We start from the raw sequence: 11,891 nt of genomic DNA, 5'->3' as shown, positions 1-11,891 counted from the left end.
AGAGCTTACTTATGATTTACCATTAAATGAATTTTGTTTTGTTAAAAACGTGTTTGAAAATTTATGAAATACCGGTATATTTACTATGAATATTTATGTCTGAAGATTATGACTGCCGCAAAACGACCAAAGTTTTATTTTAACAACTTTAACGAATATAAAAGAATTCTATGTTTTCTGGCCATTTTTTGTATCTTGGTTGTCAAGTTAAATAATTCATCATTGGGAAGTTTCTCTCTTATTAAGGTCTTCCGTTTCCAGCGGAAGACCTTATTATTTTCGTACTGTTTATTATTTTTCCCCCAAATTTTGTGCACGCAATTTCTCGAAAACTATTCGACCGATTTCTAAATTAAAAAAAAATGAACAACAATTTTAGAAGAGAGCAAGAACCAAAAATGTTAGTATTCTTAAGACCTTTTTAAGGAAATCACGAAAAAGGGGCTGGTCCCTTTAATTAGGGGCCAAGGCACTCGTAAACTCTGTTACAAAAAACTTAAAAACGATAAAGATTTTTTAATGCAGTACAAAAGCAAAGTTGTTGATCAGAACAATATCTATTTGGAAAACTCATTGCCACACCCATTTATTACGTAAATATGGATTTTAAGGGGCCAAAGTACTTAAACTTGAACGCGATATATCTAGATCAAGAGACATATTTTAAGCATTGTAGAAGAGAAAATGTCTGCATTGATGATACTAATCGATCCACTAATCAAAACACCAATGTCTGTCCCCATTAAGGATCTAAAGGGCTGGCCCCTTTAATATTCAATAATTTGTATCTAAAAAATGAACAACAATTTAAGATAGGTGTAAGAACATAAAATGTTAGTATTCTTGAGTCCTTTTGAATGAACTCAAGAAAAAGGGACCGGCCCCTTAAATTAGGGGCCAAGACACTCGTATAATCTCTTACACATAACTTAAAAACGAATAAGATTTTGTATGCATTATAGAATTCTAAAATTTCATTAATATTTTAATCGTATCTTCTCAAAAATTGAACGGAAGACCTACTCGTTACTCGTATCGAGATTGTATCTAGTATTCTCATCTTTTGTTAACATTAATTTAAGTCTTATCAAACAAAAATATTCTCATATTTATATGTTTGCTATAAAAAATTGCCTAATGCTCCCATTATGATAGTACTTTCAAACCATTTACAGAAAAAAATTAATCATCCATTGAAAAAAAAATAATTTGACATTAATTATCAAACATGCAGTGAACATACTACACACATTAATTTTCTTTTTCTAATTTGCGTTAGGTCTCCGAGCCTCAGAATTCCTGTACACCACGATGTACACCAGTGTATCACGTAGTAATTAGTAAACACAAGAATTCCTGTACACCACGATGTATACCTGTATATCACTTAGTAATTAGTATAAACAAGGATTCATGTACACCTGTACATCACGTAGCAATTAGTAAAAACAAGGATACATGTACACCACGATGTACACCTGTATATCACGTAGTTATTATTAAACATAAAGATACATGTACACCACGATGCAAAGTATCAGGATAAATCCCAAATATGCTGAAATATCAGGATACATACCAGTACAACAAAATATCAGGATACATAATAGTGCTACAAAACATCAGGATATATACTCGTACACAAAAAATATCAGGATACATACTAGTGCACAACAAAACATCAGGATACATATTAGCACACTAAAAATATCAGGATACATAATAGTGCTACAAAACATTAGGATACATACTAGCACACACAAAATATCAGGATACACACTAGTGCACAACAAAACATCAGGATACATACTAGTGCACAACAAAACATCAGGATACATACTAGTGCATAACAAAATATCAGGATACATACTAGCACACAAAAATATCAGGATACATACTAGTGCACAACAAAACATCAGGATACATACTAGTGCACAACAAAACATCAGGATACATACTAGTGCACAACAAAATATCAGGATACATACTAGTGCACAACAAAACATCAGGATACATGGAAGTACACAACAAAACATCAGGATACATAGAAGTACACAACAAAACATCAGGATACATACTAGTGCACAACAAAACATCAGGATACATACTAGTGCACAACAAAATATCAGGATACATACTAGTACACAACAAAATATCAGGATACATACTAGTGCACAACAAAACATCAGGATACATACTAGTGCACAACAAAATATCAGGATACATACTAGTACACAACAAAATATCAGGATACATACTAGTGCACAACAAAACATCAGGATACATACTAGCACACTAAAAATATCAGGATACATAATAGTGCTACAAAACATTAGGATACATACTAGCACACACAAAATATCAGGATACACACTAGTGCACAACAAAACATCAGGATACATACTAGTGCACAACAAAACATCAGGATACATACTAGTGCACAACAAAATATCAGGATAAATACTAGCACACAAAAATATCAGGATACATACTAGTGCACAACAAAACATCAGGATACATACTAGCACACAAAAATATCAGGATACATACTAGTGCACAACAAAACATCAGGATACATACTAGTGCACAACAAAATATCAGGATACACACTAGTGCACAACAAAACATCAGGATACATACTAGTGCACAACAAAACATCAGGATACATACTAGTGCACAACAAAATATCAGGATACATACTAGCACACAAAAATATCAGGATACATACTAGTGCACAACAAAACATCAGGATACATACTAGTGCACAACAAAATATCAGGATACATACTAGTGCACAACAAAACATCAGGATACATGGAAGTACACAACAAAACATCAGGATACATAGAAGTACACAACAAAACATCAGGATACATACTAGTGCACAACAAAACATCAGGATACATACTAGTGCACAACAAAATATCAGGATACATACTAGTACACAACAAAATATCAGGATACATACTAGTGCACAACAAAATATCAGGATACATACTAGTGCACAACAAAATATCAGGATACATAATAGTGCACAACAAAACATCAGGATACATGGAAGTACACAACAAAATATCAGGATACATACTAGTACACAAAAAAATATCAGGATACATACTAGTACACAACAAAATATCAGGATACATACTAGTGCACAACAAAATATCAGGATACATAATAGTGCACAACAAAATATCAGGATACATGGAAGTACACAACAAAACATCAGGATACATACTAGTACACAACAAAATATCAGGATACATACTAGTACACAACAAAATATCAGGATACATACTAGTACACAACAAAATATCAGGATACATACTAGTGCACAACAAAATATCAGGATACATAATAGTGCACAACAAAATATCAGGATACATGCAATTGCACAGCACGATGATGAATACTGTGCATATCAAACATAGATGTACAACAGGATGAAAAATAATCAGGATATTGCATAAAACTTTGAAAATTAGCCGGATTTTAAAAGAAGACTGTTTTGAAAATAAGCCACATATTTCTTGCGTTGAAAATTAATCGAAAATAAGCCAGCTTTGAAAATAATTCATGTCAATGCCATTTGGAAAAGATTTTTAACAAGTGTTTTTTCTACATGCAAGTTATTGAACACTATTAATGTTCAATAATAATGTTCACAAATTCATTACTATTGAACACACGAATATTCGAATTATTTTTTTATTAATATAATATAGAACTAAATACATTCGAAAACTTTTCATTCAACTCTTACAAATGTTTACCCAAATATCTTACTTTAAAAACAAACATTTCACAATCGATCGATAACAATTTATTGTTTTGAAAATAAGCCGTAATTATTCTTTCATAACTTTTTGGTGGATAATAAGCCGCGATTTGAAAAAGAAGACGTTCTTGAAAATAAGCCCCGATTTTTTTTTTGCAAACACTTGAAATAAGACGCGGCTTATTATCAAGGTTTTAGGGTATGTCTATCCTGATGTAAAATATCAAAATTTGTGTACATCCTAGAATATCATGATACATGTACAAGTTAATCAAGCGTAAAAGGATACATTCATAAAACATCACGATATCAATATCACAGTCGATGTAAATAATAGGACAAACATCATCATAAAATATCAGAATAAATGTACATTAGGGTGTAAACTATAAAGAAACGTGAACACCACGATATATAAAACATCAGAACGATAAAAATGTCAGCGACCCTTTCAAATGTGCTTAACAGTTGGTTATTTGTCCGGAAGGTAAGCTCACACTAAGTAAAAGGTATGAAATTTATCAGAAGTTAAATTATTAGTATCAGCTGTAGAGTTTGTTAGATTAGCCAGCTAAGTGATAAAGTTTATGCACTAGGCGCAAAGCGACAGTTAGAATATATCTTCAGGAAACACTTTGGATTAGAGGGACCGAAATTTTTGTACTTTGGTGGGTTTTTTCTTGAGACAAAATTGCATGAAATTGCTTGAATAATAATTAAGATAACATTTCAAACATCTTTGAAACTGAATTTTAAATGCGTCCTTCGTAAAGATCTGGACAAAATTATATTTAGCGATAACTGATTGAACAAAAGAGAATCACCTTTGATTTTTCTTCTTAATATTGATCACTAAGTTTCAAGAAGAATTGTCAATCTAAAACGAACTTTATAATAGCATATCCTTATTAACATGTACCTTATTTCATTTCTTCATTAACATTGATGGTAATTTTTGTCATGTCAACGTCTACTGAGTAATAATTTTATTTAGGAATCAAAATGAGACTTGCAAACATAAATTACAAATCAAATCCTTCTCACACACATCATTTGTCAGCTTTATCATTGGAAACACGAGACATAAAGGAAATAAATTCAATTGCTTTCTATATATTTCTGCGTTTCTATTTTCTAATACATAACTGTGAACTAACATAATTTGTTGAAGAGAGATCAGTTCTATTCCGACGTAACAAAATTGTTATAGATCCTTATCAGATCAGATGCACAGTGGGTATTCAATAATGCCCACAATTCCCATCTAACACGATTCAATACTGGAAAAAATACACCTTCAAACACTGTCTTGTTTCACGATGCGTTAATTCAATTGTGTTCCAAAATAATTTGCAATAGAATAAAGAATAGCATTACATCAGTGCCGGGTCTATACCACTGCTAAGTAATCATGACTCTATCAATGACGAATCTCGACAACAACAGGGGAGCTAATTGACTGTAATATCTACTGAATGCTCGGGATGTACTAATTCGCTTATATGTAAACTGGTTAAGGAATCCGGAAGAAGACCCAAACATCAGAGAAGAGATAACAAGGGATGTGTAAGACTATCCCAGATAAGTAACTCGATTTCCCGTGGAGAAATTTTGTCTTATGTGAAGCGCCTCACGAACAGCCAATCAATCGAACAAACCCAGAGTATTGTTCGTGTGTCTTGATTCCAACTTATGTATGTATTAATGTTGGGCCCTTAACAATATCAATACTACATATCAAACAGTTGGCTATATCGACATATTACATTACTACATGTATCAAATACAAACAAAAGTACTGGTTCGTTAATCCCTCTTTCAGACGATGTTAGTGATGACATTAAAGACAAAAATTAAAAGGTTCTTTCTTGTGTGTGTGTTTGTGTGTGTGTATATATATATATATATATATATATATATATATATATATATATATATATATATATATATATATATATATATATATATATATATATATATATATATATAAAGCACTAAAAATGGCTATAGACATTTTCGGGACAACCAGTCCCTTCTTCAGGACAAAAGAAATAAATTACATGGGTAAAATCAAAGAAAAGAAAATCTAGCATTGCAACCAACACTACTAAAGAAACAAAAAACAGAACGAAAACTACATTTTATACAGTTAAGATCAGTCTTAAAAAGGTGTTGGCAATACTGCCGATCGCTCTAAAGTAATAAATTGACCGCCAACTTGAGGCGTTGTAAAACATCTCAAGATGAAAATGAAAGCGCTTATGTTTTACTTTGACTTTGTGTTTTTTTTCATTCAAGGTGTCTATATTTTATATTGAGAGAGAGAGAGAGAGAGAGAGAGAGAGAGAGAGAGAGAGAGAGAGAGTGAGAGTACATGCACGGGGGTTGGTAGCATTAATACCTTGCTTTCCTAAATATTTTGAGGACGGTTGATTGACACCTACTTTGACACTTACTATGAAGGTGGAATGGTGGATTGGTTTTACATAAATCTAGGTCGTTTGGGGAAAACGAGGTTAATTTCATTGATCAGATAGTGATGTCATTGGAAAACAGTTAACGTTTTAATCTATGAACCATTACACATTGAACGTTAACGCGTAATAGAGGGGTCTATGGTTCTAAATGAGAAACCAAACCTGATAAACGTTCTTATTTTGATTTCCGTAGGGTTCTAATAGGCGTTCTTCAGATATATTGCCAGATTTTACGAAACTAAATTTTCTGTAACACAATCATCTGCAATCAATTTCTGAAAGTGCTCTTCCATTGTAACAACTACAGCCCAATTTATTTTCCACTTAATCATGATGTGTTTGTTGCAGTGAGAATTTGATTTCTTTTTTCTCGGTGATTCTAAACGTTGTCTGGCAGGTTTGAATTACCTCAAGGCAAAAACAAATTATATTGTATGCTTGTTTCAGTTTACCTATGAGTTAAAAAGAGTCTTAATAAGTACAAGGAAAAATGGATTTAAAATACATTTAATAAAAATCATATGTACGTTCAATTCATAACAAAACTAAACCAGTTGACATATATACAACACAAATATCGACAAAAATATGGTCGCCCAGATAATTGTAGGAGTTGTCGGCAGACACTGACCAATACCATATTTTATGTTGGCCTAATTTTTATATTCGGATCTAAGTAGTTCCGATCACCTTATAATCAGTTCAGGACTTTGATTCGAGAGAAAGGACTATGTGCGGTATGGTCAAATATCTGCCCCCAATTTTAACCATTTTTTAAATAGTGTCGTATAAAAATCACATCTCCATAAATCATTGTACAGTGGACGCCTATCACTTTGACCTTGATTTTAGTCATCATTGCTCATTCGCTTTTTATCTATGACGTCAACTAAATGACCTAATTCCCGCAAATTTGTAAACAAATAAAAATATTTTCATTTTGCTTTTTATTTTGCATTCGGAAGTATAGAGCGCAGGTCGGCTCAAGTAAGATTTTAACATATATTTTTCTGCAGATAATTATACACTTTATACTAAAAGATGGTACTTGAGCAAGCCTGGGCTCGATGTTTCCCAGTCGAAAAACCAACGGAAAACACCCATATTTCGCCACCAAACATCAATTTATCAAAATTATAATATGGAACGCCAAATTAACATATATTCAAATATTTGTACCTATCTTCAAATAATAGTACCTATCTTCAATTCAATTGTACCTATCTTCAAATTGAATTAGAGATAGGTACAATTCAATTATACCTATCTTTAATTCATTTGAAGATAGGTACAATTGAATTGAAGATAGGTACAAATGCAATGAATTGAAGATAGGTACAATTGAATTAAAGATAGGTACAATTGAATTGAACCTATCTTCAATTACTAAAACATTGGCAATAATGAATACTCCCTGTATAGTACGTCATTTCCGATACGTCACAACTGGCGCGAAATAAAATCGGGATCGGGATGATAAAATAGGCAATATATGATCTTGTCAACTTTTCGAAAGATTGAGCCTTTAAACAAACAAAAACTCATAATAATTGTTACCGCTTTAATAAATAGAGTGATTATCAACTGAATTAGACATTCTTTGATAAAATTATAGAAAAAAATAAAGCCAGTTTTTTATTTACGTAGATAGTGACCCTAACTACGCCACTACCCTAACTCCATCACTTTTGGGGTATTCGGGTATACATGTTTTTGGCTTACTTATTGATATACATGTATATTTTAATAAGTAAATGATGCCTTTTGCAAATATATTGCCAACATATATATATATATATATATATATATATATATATATATATATATATATATATATATATATATATATATATATATATTTCTTCTTTCATCTTCGTTGTTGGTGCTTTCCTCGTTTCCCTCCATGTTGAAATGTCTTCAAGGGAGCGTTCATTATTTTCAACAATAAACAAAACGAATTGAACCTAGGTATAATTGAATTGTACCTATCTTCAAATCCTTTGTAGATATGTCTGAATTGAACCTATCTTCAAATCAGTTGTACCTATCTTTAAATGAATTTTACCTATCTTCAAATGAATTAGAGATAGGTATAATTCAATTGAACCTATCTTTAATTGAATTGAAGATAGGTACAATTATTTGAAGATAGGTACAAATATTTGAATAAATGTTAATTTGGCGTTCCATAAAATTGGGCATTCTTCATGACGTCATTTCTACATTTTGACGTCACTGGAGTGATAACCTTTTGCACCCTTAATTTCAATATGATTATAGGCCTAACTATCTTCCGCACCTTATAAAACTTTAATTTTGGAGGCAAAAAATGCATAATACCGCACATAGTCCTTTTAGGACTTTGTATTCTGGAGCGGGCAACATATCGGAGCAATGAACTATACGACAAATTGGCCCTTGTGCGAGTTTCCTCTGATTTATTTAATTTCCTCCGTCAGAGCGTAATTAGAGAGGACTGTCCTGAAGTAATGAGAAAGAAGATATGATGCTTACACTTCCTGTTTTATTCTACATGTAGTCTATGTTACGACTAAGTTCATCACATACTCTGATTATGACCTTCTGAGTTTTCGATTCAGATGTAATTTAATGTCACTGTCAGATATATATAACAAAACTTTGAAAAACCTTATTTACTTGTTTGAAATTGTATAACCCCCCCCCCCCCCCCCCCCTACAATGTTTCTGAGAAAGCAAAAACTTGTAAATTGATAATTTTGTTTTGATAAAACGCCAGCGTCGTCAGTAGCAGTGTTCTGACTGCGTCTGGTTGCGTGGGCGGACTTACCGATCACACGGTAGACTATACAGCGGCGCATTCCGTGTATGTACCGACCACACAGTACACTATACAGCGGCGCATTCCGTGTCTGTACCGACCACGCGGTACACTATACAGCGGCGCATTCCGTGTCTGTACCGACCACACGGTAGACTATACAGAGGCACATACCGTGTATGTACCGACCACACGGTAGAATTTACAGCGGCGCATTCCGTGTATGTACCGACCACACGGTACACTATACAGCGGCGCATACCATGTATGTACCGACCACACGGTAGACTATACAGCGGCGCATTCCGTGTATGTACCGACCACACGGTAGAATATACAGCGGCACATTCCGTGTATGTACCGACCACACGGTAGACTATACAGCGGCGCATACCATGTATGTACCGACCACACGGTACACTATACAGCGGCGCATACCGCGTATGTACCGACCACGCGGTACACTGTACAGCAGCCCATACCGTGTAAGTACCGACCACACGGTAGAATATACAGCGGTGCATACCATGTATCTTTCTTCTAGTATGAATCTTCTACATTATTCTATTAGGTCAATATTTAAGTATGGAACATAACAGCCCATGGGGAAGTTAGTTTTCATTATTTCAAAGGCTTCAACCAGTTTTGTTGGCGGTTTATACAAATTTCAGCTTCATTTTATCTAATAATAATCTGAAAAAAAAATAATCTTTAACTACATGTATTATAACTTCGGAAAGCAAATGTTAATTTTTGTTTTGTAATAACAGGTACTTGAGGCACTTTTAAACTTCCCATACTATTTTTAAGAAATTGACAAATGAGGAAAATGAGGGTTCCTTGTAGTAGGTTTGTATTTAGTAAGCCAATGTAAAATTCAAATTATATTGATTACGATAAATCGTCTAAAGATTCTATTCCTTTAAGCTGTGGCTTCTAAAATGGTTCGTTTCCTGCCTCCAGTCTTAATGTTAAAACAAGAGAAAAGCTGTCAATATGACAGCAAACCGGGTTTTCTTTTTTGCGAACAAAATCCATAATCCAGCTGTCAACCCTGAATTGATAACACTACTTATTTAGCTGATCTTTAAATACAGTAGAATGAGGAACTGTTAAAAATAATCCTATTATTTATATTATCTGTTCTAAAGTTACAAAAACAAGGTTTGTGGTATTCTATGTACATGTAGGGGTGTTGCTAAAACGCGGAACGGAAAGCGGAACGGAATGGAATACGGAAAATGTTATATAATTATTTACTTGATAAAAGTGCTAAACAAGCTAAAACGATATATTTTATGTACGTTTTACAATATTGTTAAAACAATTATCCATATTCAAGTTTATTATGCCCCCCTTCGAAGAAGGGAGGACATATTGCTTTGCTGCTGTCGGTTGGTCGGTTGGTCCACCAACAGTTTCCGTTCATTTTCTTCGCAGAGGATTAACATATTGAAATGAAATTTGGTATACAGATTTATCATGATAATATCTAGGTCAAGTTCGATATTGGGTATGATCGAGCATTTTTCGACAGAGTTATGGCCCTTGGACGTAGAAAAATTCCAGTTATTTGCAGTTTCTGCTCATTTTGTTCGCAGAGGATGAACATATTTGAATGAAATTTGGTATACAGGTTTATCATGATAATATCTAGGTCAAGTTCGATATTGGGCACGATCAAGCAATTATCGACAGAGTTATGGCCCTTGGACGTAGAAAAATTCCAGTTATTTGCAGTTTCAGCTCATTTTCTTTGCAGAGGGTGAACATATTTGAATGAAATTTCGTATACAGGTTTATCATGATAATATCTAGGTCAAGTTCAATATTAGGGTACGATCAAGCAATTATCGGCAGAGTTATGGCCCTTGGACGTAGAAAAATTCCAGTTATTTGCAGTTTCCGCTCATTTTCTTTGCAGAGGGTGAACATATTTGAATGAAATTTCGTATACAGGTTTATCATGATAATATCTAGGTCAAGTTCAATATTAGGGTACGATCAAGCAATTATCGACAGAGTTATGGCCCTTGGACGTAGAAAAATTCCTGTTATTTGCAGTTTCCGCTCATTTTGTTCGCAGAGGGTGCACATATTGATATGAAATTTCGTATACAGGTTTATCTATATAATGTCCAGGTCAAGTTCGATTTTGGGTATGATAGAGCAATTTTCGGAAGAGTTATACCGCTTGGACTTAGAAAATTTCCAGTTATTTACAGTTTACGTTCATTTTCTTTGTGGATGTTTCCAAGGGAGGGGGGCATAAGTGTTTCACAAACATCTCTTGTTCATTTAGAAAATGTATGATTTTCTCAAAATCAACATTACATGCTTTGACCACTAGTCCCAGTTTATCAAACTAAACAACATCTCCAGCTCTCTATTCGGATTAAGTTGCAGGAATGTACAATCACGTACGTAAACGTAAAGAAACTGTCATACCTAAAACATTAGGAATAAGTAATCTAAAACGGTAGAAGATGTGGACAACAAACGCTGTTATGAGACGAAAGACAAGAGACTTTGCAGGACATCTAAGGGTTAGTGATCCAATAAAATAATTTTGTTTTCGATTAAATGATCTTTAAAATAGCGAGACAAAGAGGTTTACTTTTAGTTAACTGGGCTGCTACGTAGGGCTACGTAGTTGAACGGTAAGCTAGCCTAGCCGCTACGTAGATATTCGTAGCCTAAATAATTTATGCTAAGCATCAAATTCAAGATGGCTACCTTAGTTACCACTTAGTAAGAAACATAAAATCTATTTATTTATGTTTTGTTTCTTCTATAAGTAAAAATGAATTTTAACGTGTATATTTCTGCTTGAAAT

Source organism: Crassostrea angulata, chromosome 6 (assembly GCF_025612915.1).
Source record: "Crassostrea angulata isolate pt1a10 chromosome 6, ASM2561291v2, whole genome shotgun sequence".
Classification (NCBI taxonomy): Eukaryota; Metazoa; Mollusca; class Bivalvia; order Ostreida; family Ostreidae; genus Magallana; species Magallana angulata.
This window is presented reverse-complemented; position numbering follows the sequence as displayed.